This window comes from Marmota flaviventris, chromosome 2, assembly GCF_047511675.1.
Source record: "Marmota flaviventris isolate mMarFla1 chromosome 2, mMarFla1.hap1, whole genome shotgun sequence".
In the NCBI taxonomy this organism is placed as follows: Eukaryota; Metazoa; Chordata; class Mammalia; order Rodentia; family Sciuridae; genus Marmota; species Marmota flaviventris.
The window spans coordinates 47664988-47674873 of record NC_092499.1 but is presented as its reverse complement, the minus strand read 5'-3'; the positions used below and the strand labels follow the sequence as shown (position 1 = coordinate 47674873).

Genomic DNA, 9886 nt, shown 5'->3' with positions numbered 1-9886 from the left:
TTTTTTTTTTTTTTAAGTTGCACAATTTAATCTGGATATTAAAAGAACAGGCTATCATTTTTCCTATTAGTTGTTACCAGAGCAGTCAGAACACTACGTTGTGACTCTCACCCTTTTGGATTCCCCATTCTGAGGGCAAAGTCTATGCCTTTTCTGTTATAGACTTTGCTGGAAATATTCCCAATTAGGTATATTTCCAATAAGGTGCTGGAAATATTTTTTAATAAATGTGCATGAGGCTCAAGAGTTCTTTTATTTTTTATTTTTTCTTTTCAATATTTCTATTAGAAATGTCATGTCCATGCTTCCTTCCCATCTTTCTCCATCATGTCTACTCTCCCCCCCATCTCTCTCTCTCTCTTTCTCTCTCTCTCTCTCTCTCTCTCTCTCTCTCGGTATTGTGGTGATCGAACCCAGGGGCACCCACCACTGAGTTACACTGCCACTGCCAGCCTTTTTTTGTTGTTGTTTTTGTTTTTTGAGACAAGGATCTTCCTAAGTTGCTGAGGACCTCACTAAGTTACTGAATCTGGCCTTAAACTTGCAATTCTCCAGGTTTAGTCTCCCCATTCACTGGGATTACAGGCGTAATCCACTGCGCTAGGCTCAACATAACTCTTGTTGCAAATTTTCAGCTGTTCCTGTATCAACCCCACCAAAAAAAAAAAAAAAAATCCCTGATGGATTGGAGTTAGATATACAATAACAAACAAAAATCATAACATCTTTTTTAATGAAAGAAAATATGTAATATAATATTGGAGATGAGAGGATTTTTCTGTTTGCTTGTTTCTTTAGTGGTACTGGGAATTGAAATCAGGGGTACTCCAACACTAGGCTATACCCCAAGGCCTTTTTTATTTTGAGACAGGGTCTTGATAGGTTGCCCAGGCCGGCCTTGTACTTGCTGTATTCCTCTCTCAAGCTCCTAAATTGCTGAGATTACAAGCATGTGCCACTGTGCCTGATGACTTTCAAAGTTTAAAAGAGAAGTAATCAAATAAGAAAAGACGGATAGATTTGATTAAAAACATGGTAAGCCATATTAAGCTGAGATGTGAATGGTTCAACCCCAGAACCCCACCACCACCAAAAAAAAAAGGTATGTTGATTCTCCTTAGCCCACTTTAGATACTCTACCTTCAAGGAAATAATCCAAAATAAAAAAATGTGCAGAGATATTCATAGCAGTGCTATTTATAACGTCAACAATGTGGCAAGTCCATGTGCCCACCAGTAGGAGAAGTATTAAACTGTGAGACACAGAACAGGAAAAGGGAAGTTACGTAGGATGAATTTTAGAAAGAACACAAAATATACCTATTCTATGCTCACACTTATGCAAAATATACAAGAATATGAATGCAGACCTGGAACAATCACAAGGGACAGGGTTGTAAGGAGGCCTGGGCAGGTAAGAGGCCTTTGGCTTTGTCTCTGCCTTGAGAGGTATTCTCAGAGAGAAACTGAAAATTGGAATGGTACACCCAGGTAAGTAAATTTCTCTTTATATTTAAATGTTGTTAATATCATTAAAAGCTTTGTTATGTGAATACAGCAGCATTCATAACAGGGATGTCTAGAGCTTTGCTAGTTTCCAAATGTGGACATGGGGAAACATTCCTACAGCTCCTTACCCCCTGAATCACATCTTCAGAGGGCCCCTGTGTGTCTTATATATACTCTTGCATCATCTGCTTATTCTTTCCAATAATCACTAGATTTTTTTTATTATTATTGTTTTTTATCTTTTTGTACTGGGGATTGAACCCAGGGGTGCTTAACCACTGAGCCACATCCCCAGTCCTTTTTATATTTTGTTTAAAGACAGGGTCTCACTGAATTGCTGAGGCTCACTTTTAACTTGAGATCCTCCTGCCTCAGCTTCCCTCCCCCACCCCACTTTGTGAGAACTGATCTATAGCCAGCCAAGATGAACAGAGGCTAACCAAGCCTTGACGGGAATCAGGTGCCAGGTAAACACCAGGCTCACTCACCAGCAAGTAATTCCACTTCTGTACACTGGGCTGGAGGTGCACAGTTCAAACCTTATCCTTGCAAAATCACATTTCCAGCATCAGGCTAGCTCTCAGTTGGAAAAGGTCAAATTCACAACTATTAATAGTCTTCTGGAATAAGAATGAAGCTGTGGTGGACTAATACATTGGCGCCCTTTAATGAGGCACAATCTTGGAATCCATGCCCTTTCATAGTTCTTTCCCACATTGACACTGGCCTTGACTATGTGGCTGACATTGGCCAGTGGGACTCTAAGGAGGCATGACAAAAGAAAAGCCTTGAGAAGCGCTCACACTTTAGGTCTGTCACTCCTTCTTTGAATCTAGCTGCCATGCTGTCAGGAAGTCCTAGCTAGCCAGCAGGAGTGTGGAGAAGCCTGGGAGAACAAGACCCAGAGAGGAACAGAGATTCCCGGCTGAGCTCCCAGCTGAATGCAGCCACCTGAGCAATAGCAGGTGACACAAAAAAACCTTTTTGCCTACAAACAGGATCATGAAAAATTATAAATCAAGGTCTTCTTAAGCCACTAATTTTGGGGGCTCTTTGTTACACAGCAATAGAAAACCGAAACTGATGGAAATGCATCTGAGATATTTAGCATAGGACATTAAGTCAGAAAATAAACTACAAAGAAAAATATAGTGATCAAGCACATACCAAATGCATGCCTATAAACAAACCAGGATAGAAGCCATTTAAAAGTCATATAAAGTGGCCAGGCATGGTGGCACATGCCTATAATTCCAGGGACTCAGGAGGCTGAGACAGGAGGATGGTAAGTTCAAGTTCAGTCTAATCAACTTAGCAAGGCCCTAAGCAATTTTCAGAGACTTGATCTCAAAATAAAAAATAAAAAGAACTGGGGATATAGCTTAGTAGTAAAACACCACCCCCCACACACTGGCTGGGATTCAATCTCCCTAGTACCAAAAAAAAAGGAAAGGAAAGGAAAAAAAATATTATATAAGGTATATGCTGCTCATTAGGTTACTTTCATCAACGTTATCATCATCATCTTCTTCATCACCAGCATTACTTTCCAGTACTGAGGATTAGGATTAAACTCAGGGTCACTTTATCATAGAACTACACGTCTAGCCATTTTTATTTTTTATTTTGAGGTGGGTCTTGCTATGTTTCCTAGGCTGGTCTCAAACTAGCTATTCTCCTCTCTAAGCCTCCTGAGTTGCTGGGATTACAGGCAAGCTCCACCATACCCAGTTTTTAAAATTACCTTCTTCCTTCCCTGTGCTGGGGATTTAACCAACCTCAGCTCCTTCACCTTTTCCAAGAGGCCTTCCTGTCACCCGGAGATAGAATTGATCCCTCCCTCCCTCCTGTGCTGCCTGGGACCTAGCATGTCCCTCACGTCTCTCTCAGTGGTCACATTCCTCACATCCATCTGTGGTCACTCACATCCATCTCAATGGTCTCATCCCTCCTATTCATCAATGGTCATGGCCCCTCACGTCTGTGGGCCCTCCGGTCAGCATGCAAAGCCCTGTGACAGCTGCAGCTCTGAGTAGTGTGCAGAGGAGCTGGTTCTTGCTTTAGCTCTGTGGTTTCTGTGTGCCAGCTGTATTGCTCAGATGGCTGAATTCAACTGGGAGCTCCTGGGCATTGGGCATCTTTGCTGTTGTCAGGAAGCTGCCTCATTCCCCCATGCTTCTCCACAGAGCTAAAACAAGAACCAACTTCCCTGCACACCTCTGTGGTCTAAAAGTTGGTCAAGCCTTGGGTGTTTTGTTTGTTCGTTTTCTTTTCTTTCTTTCTTTCTTTTTTTTTTTTTGGTTGTTGTATTTTGCAGAAGTGGGGATTGAACAACCCAGGGGCCCTTTGCCACTGAGCTACATTCCCAGCCTGTGTGTGTGTGTGTTTATGTGTTGCTAGGGATACCCCCAGTCCTTTCTATTTTTTATTTTCGGACAGGGTTTTGCTAAGTTCCCCAGGCTGGCCTCAAATTTATGATCAGTTTGCCTCAGTCTCCCAAGTAGCTGGGATTATAGCGCTGCCACACCCAGCCTCATTAGATTACTTTTTAAGTATATATTTTAAAAGTACTACAAGTAGTTTTAAAAGTTTGTTATGGCTCCAGTTCTCAAGAACTGTTGGTCTTTAGGAAAGTAGCATCGGGGCAGCTCATGGGAACAATGCTGATGACCCCCAGCCCAGAGAGGGACCATCTGAATGGAAGAAGTTCTATGCCAGCTGAGTGGCTTACAGAAATCTGCATCCCCCCCACCACCACTCTCTTTTTCTCTCTATCTCTCTGTGGTGATGGTGCTGGGGATTGAACCCAAGGGCCTCATGCATGCTAGGCACTGAGCTTTCTTCTTATCTCTTTTTAGAGAAAAGTGTTTCTGGACAAAGAAGGAGCTTCATCACCAAACAAAACCAGTGTGGGTGCGCATGTGTTTGTGTCTGTGAGAGAGTGAGGGAGAGAGAATCAGTCTAATCTCAGAACACTCCTCCTCCCCAGTCCTGAGCCCTGTGACTGAGGCAGTGCTGTGTTTAGTCCCCAGCTCAAGGACCTTTCTGGGACTCTTGGACAGGTCTGTAACTCAACTCTTCGAGTCAGTTTCAGACCAAACCACAGTGTGGTTGACCTCAGCAAGTGGGTGACACAATGTGATGTACAAAGCTGGGATGTTCTGAAGTTGACTGAGTTCTTATTGGCTGAAATATATACTATGTGAGGGCTGTACAAAATTAAGGAAATTACAGAGTTGGTAAGGAGGGAATGACATCTGGGAAAGTACTTTAAAAAATAAACAAACAATTCAAGTAGCTGGGTGCAGTGGCGTTTGCCTATAATCTCAGCTACTTGGAAGGCTGAAGCAAGAGGATCAAAAGTTCAAGGCCAGTGTTGGCAATATAGCAAGACCCTGCCTCAAAATAAAAAATAAAAAGGATTGGGGATGTGGTCACTGATAGAGTGCTTGCCTAGCATGAGTGAGTCCCCGAATTCAATCCTTCCAATTTCTTGACTAATTATAATTCATATATGTTCTATAAAGTAATATACTTAATAAGAGCAAACAGATAGTAAAGCAAAACTAGAAAACCATTGATCATTCTGTTTGAAAGTTTGGTCGTGATTCTATGTTCTATCATAGGTAAATTTTCTGTTAGCACTGTTGCTTGAGATGGATTAATAGTTCAAAATTTCCTGGTATTCTAGAAAAATGCCTTGACTACCAGGTCCAAACAAGTCTGTAGTCCTCTTGCAGAAGTGCATCATGTCACTCAACCATTCCAGACTCTACCATTTCTGAAAAAGTGAAAGCACTAGTCCTTGAAAACTGAGCCTGGGGCTTCCCCAGAGAGTTTAGGGGTCAGGATCTTGTTAAATCTGAGACAGTCAGAAACCCCCATGAAAAACAGGACCCCTTAGAATTAAGGGAATAAAATCTCTCCAGAAAAAAATGAAACAGTTAAGTTAGTTTTAACAATGGAAAATCAGGTGTTAACAAATGGAATAGTCTTCAAGCCCATAAAATTTAGGTGACACACCAGGAGACAGGAGGATGAGAAGTCAACTTCAGCTTTCAGAGACCACATAATCAGCAGAAATACCAAGAAATCAGGGTCAGACAAGACAAGGTCACTAAAATCAAATGTACTAAGACAGAACAATAGTATTTCCTTTTCTTTCTGAAAATAATATTAAGGGCTCTTTCAGATGATAAGGGGTAAATTCCAGGTGATGAAGAGCAAATTCATGGGTAGAATAGTCATTAAAGTAACCTACAGTTACCTTTACTTTATTAGCATAGTGAAAAACACACCATAAGACAGAGATGATAGCAATGAGACATACATCACATGGAGCAGAGATGCTATCAGGACACTGGATCCCTGCCTACCCTGCAGATGCTGTAAAAGCTGTACACCTTTGTCCTTCCCTTGAGTTGGTCTTGGATTTCTTTCCCAGAAATCTCTCTGCCTTCTTTATGTTCAAACATAAGAATAAAAACTCTTGTTCCTGTGTCAATATGCCTTTATCTGATTCTTCTGATGGAGAGTCCGTGACACTTATTTAGCAGGAAGAGCATTATTTGCAACACTTCTGGTTCCCTTTGTGGAATGAAGAAGTGCTGAACCATTTCTTCTGAGTTATTCCTGTAATAAGCTTCCTAGTTTTCCCAAGACTCTTTTATATTTCATTTTTCCTTATTTGAGACATGAGTGCAATGAGTAGCCTAGTAAAAGTCACAGCCAGTAGGGTGACACTGACCTTGACAGCTAGGACTGCTTCAGGTACAGGGAACTTTTTTTTTTTTTTTTCTGGGTGGAAATGCAGGGTAGAGGAATGCCAGGTATTGAACTCAGGGGCATTTGACCATTGAGCCACATCCCCAGCCTTAATTTTATATTTTATTTAAAGACAGGGTCTCACTGAGTTGCTTAGCAACTTGCTGTTGCTGAGGCTGGCTTTGAACTTGCAATCCTCCTACCTCAGCCTCCCAAGCTGCTGGGATTACAGATGTGTGCCACCACACCTGGCACAGGGAATTCTGTAACCAAATCTTTCTGTTTGCCGAGATCTCTAGTCACAAATGCAGGAAAGATTGCCCAGATCCTTCCCCAGGAAAGAAGGGGTTCAGCTACACATGTGGTGTTGCCTCACCTCCTAAACTGGCTCCTTCAATGGCTGCTTTGAGTCTTAACTGGAACTCTTTGTCCCAGCTGCTCAGTGAACCAGGCCCCCGTGATCTTGATAAGGGGAAGGCACTTTTTCTTTTTGGTTTGCTAGTTCTGCATCTTGACTGGCTCTTCAGCCTCATTCTTTGAATAACCACACTCACTGGTGAGGATTCCATGACCCACTCTCCAGCAGCCAGTAATAGGGGTAGAATCAAGGAGAGGCTAGACGAAAATTTAACACACATTCCTAAGGTTGGGCATGAATGGAGAGGTGGAAAACTGCTTAGGAGCCTGGGTACTGTGCAGGAGAAAGGAACACTGACAAAGGTGGAAAAAAAATTGATTGATATTAACATTTAGAGCCTACTTTGAAAGATCCTGAGGGTCAGAGGATTTCAGAGAGGTGAACAATCACTCCCACAGGGGTCATCAGGGAGGGCTTCAGGAGGTGGCATTTTACTTTCCTTAACACACCAGGAATCATCCCTTCCCAGTTTTTGAACAACCAGTTTTTAGCAAAGCCTCTTTGACCTGTGAGTCCAGGCCTTTGGCAAGGGGTTTAGAAACGTTGCTCAGAAAACAATTGAGGAGAGCAGGGTTAAAGGGGAGGTGCTGGGCCACACTGGAGTTTTGGACTCTAATCCAGCTCTGCAATTAAGGAGCAAGTTCCACCTCCCAGATCCCTTCCTTGCCAGTGTACTCAAGGTATTTGGGGAGTTTGCAGGAAGCTCCCCAACCTCTCCTCTAGATTGCAAAGTCCAGACTCCTTTGAGTTCCAGTCCCCACCCTGATTTCTGGCTGTATATCTGTGCACCTGGGGAAGAGGCTACAACAGGATTCATCTGACTCATGTTTCGGTAACAGGATGCATTTGTGGGACTCTCTGAACCGGGAAAAAACCCAGAGTGCAGAGCATGGACTGGCCGGCGAGCGTTTCCTCTTTCTTCGAAAACTGATGGGCAGTCAGCATCCCTGTGTTGCACAGGTCAAAAAAAGACATCACCCTGTGTGCCCTCACCTCCTGCCTCCAGGTATTCCTTATGGGCTGGACGTGAACTGTGGGTTGCTTACTTGCTATCCCATTGGTGGGGCTGGCGGGGAAGGAGGAGCTAGTCCACCTGGACAAAGGAAGTCTCAATTTGTTGCAATGATGGACACAAGGACGACGGGTACCTCCAGAGGAATGTGTTTGGCACACCAAAATCTCTGACTTAGGAGTGTTTGCTGCAGGGCTTGCTCCCAGGAAATGCAGTATTCAAAGCACCAGACACCAGACCCATCCATTTCTTTAAATCTACCCAGCTTGGATCTTCCAGACCTTGCCCGCCCCCCCCCCCCCCCAGAATGGAGGGCAGTGTTTGTGGAAGCCACTTTGACTGGATCAGGTTGGAGACAGCCTGGAGAAGAGGAGAGGGCCTAAGTGCATCAAGGCAGGAGTCAACTGTCACAGGCACACATGGTGGGTAATTTGGAGAGAGTCTGATAAAAAAGACTGTTTACAAAGGCAGGGCCAGGATGTGGCAAAGCCACTGGGGTTAGTGCAGGACTTGGGGCTCCTGGCAGATGTCCAGCCGGACACTTGGCTGCGTGAGAGGGCAGCAGAAACCAAGAGAGTTTTCATTGATAACTGTGTGCCACCCTCAGGTGACCAACAACCACTCTTTTGTTGTTGTTGTTTTGGTCCCAGGGATTGAACCCAGGGGCACTTAAACACTGAAACCCATATCCCCAGCCCCTTTTTTTTTTGTATTTTATTTAGAGATAGGGTCTCACTGAGTTGTTTGGGACCTCACTAGGTTGCTGAAGCTGGCTTTAAATTCATGATCCTTCTGCCTCAGTCTTCAGAGCCACTGGGATTACAGGCATGCACCACTGCACTTGTGGCCCAGCAGTCACCCTTGAAGACCCCACAGGAAGTCAAGGGAATAAATTCTGACTTCACTTTTCCCCCTCAACCCATCTACTCCCTGTATTTTCACTGAGCTGGGCCCAAACAGGACCCTTTTGACTGTACTGTCCTCAAGGGTAAGTGTAGCACGGCTAGCTAATGTTTAAGTGGTTTTGTTTAAAGATAACTGTGTGAAAATAGCTGCATCCAAATGTCCCAAGAGTCAAAAATTGTCACCCTAAAATGCCCTTCCTCCTGCTAGTTTGTTTCTCTGAACCTATTCATGGAGGATGGGATGAGTTTCCCTCTCTCTAGGGCTCTGGGCCAGTTATCTTTAGGCACATATTAATCCTGCTCCTCTGTCACTCAAGAGGTGGCACACAGCCAGGACCTCTGTTCAGAAAAGCCCTTGAATGGCCACAGGGAGCAGGCTCTGAATCATACATTCTACTCTGACGCCATTCAGCAATTCTGTCATTGTCCTTTCTCTGGGCCACTTTGTACAAAGAGTTCCAGATGAAGGAAAGCATCAGTAATTACAAATTGCTTCAAAATGAGCAATCTATATAATCCTGACAACGTACAACATTAAAAGGAACTTAAAATCAGGCTGTGTGAGGTAGAGCACACCTGTAATCCCAGTGGCTGGGGAGTTGAGGTAAGAGGACCGCAGGTTCAAAGCCAGCCTCGCAACTTAAAGAGGCCCTGAGCAACTTAGCCAGACCCTGTCTCAAAAATAAAAAAAAGGGCTAAGGATGTGGGTCTGTGGTTTAGCACCCCTGGATTCAATCCCTGGTACAAAAAAAAAAAATCCACAATTGTACCTACCAATTGAAGTGCAATTTTGGTTTTATGCAGAAGGAAACCAGATTGAGGATATTTGAACCTATGTCCAGAATAGTCTTAGGAACCAAACTTACTTTCTGCCCCAAGGAGTTAAGAAGTTTAAAAGGAGTTGAAAAAAAGTCATATTTATTGGACACTTTCTCACTGTGTGATCTTAGACAAGTTTTTTGTTGTTGTTGTTTTGTTTCGTTTTGTTTTTTTAGAGAGAGAGAGAGAATTTTTTAATATTTATTTTTTTTTTTTTTTTAGTTTTCGGCGGACACAACATTTATTTGTAGATGTTGTGTCCGCCGAAAACTAAAAAAAAATAAATATTAAAAAAATGTATTTTAGGGTTTTGTGAGGGTTAAATGAGTCCATTCCTGGAAAACACTCTTATACCTGGTGCACAGAAATAACTATTTAAGTGTTATTTCAGTGTCAGACATTATCACATAAAGAGAGAGGTGCCTAGTTTTTCTCTCAAGAAGATCATAGCTGCAGGAG

The 9886-nt window shown here is 43.1% G+C and overlaps 1 long non-coding RNA gene across 1 annotated transcript in view; it reads left to right on the top strand.

The window, feature by feature from the left end:
- Positions 1 to 1352: 1352 nt before the first annotated feature.
- The window catches only part of LOC139704688 (uncharacterized), a 76326-nt gene continuing 67792 nt past the window's right edge, over positions 1353 to 9886 (top strand). Inside the window, exons 1-2 of the long non-coding RNA XR_011706599.1 lie at positions 1353 to 1491; positions 7531 to 7697. This is a non-coding gene — a long non-coding RNA (uncharacterized lncRNA). The remainder of the gene's footprint in view (positions 1492 to 7530; positions 7698 to 9886) is intronic.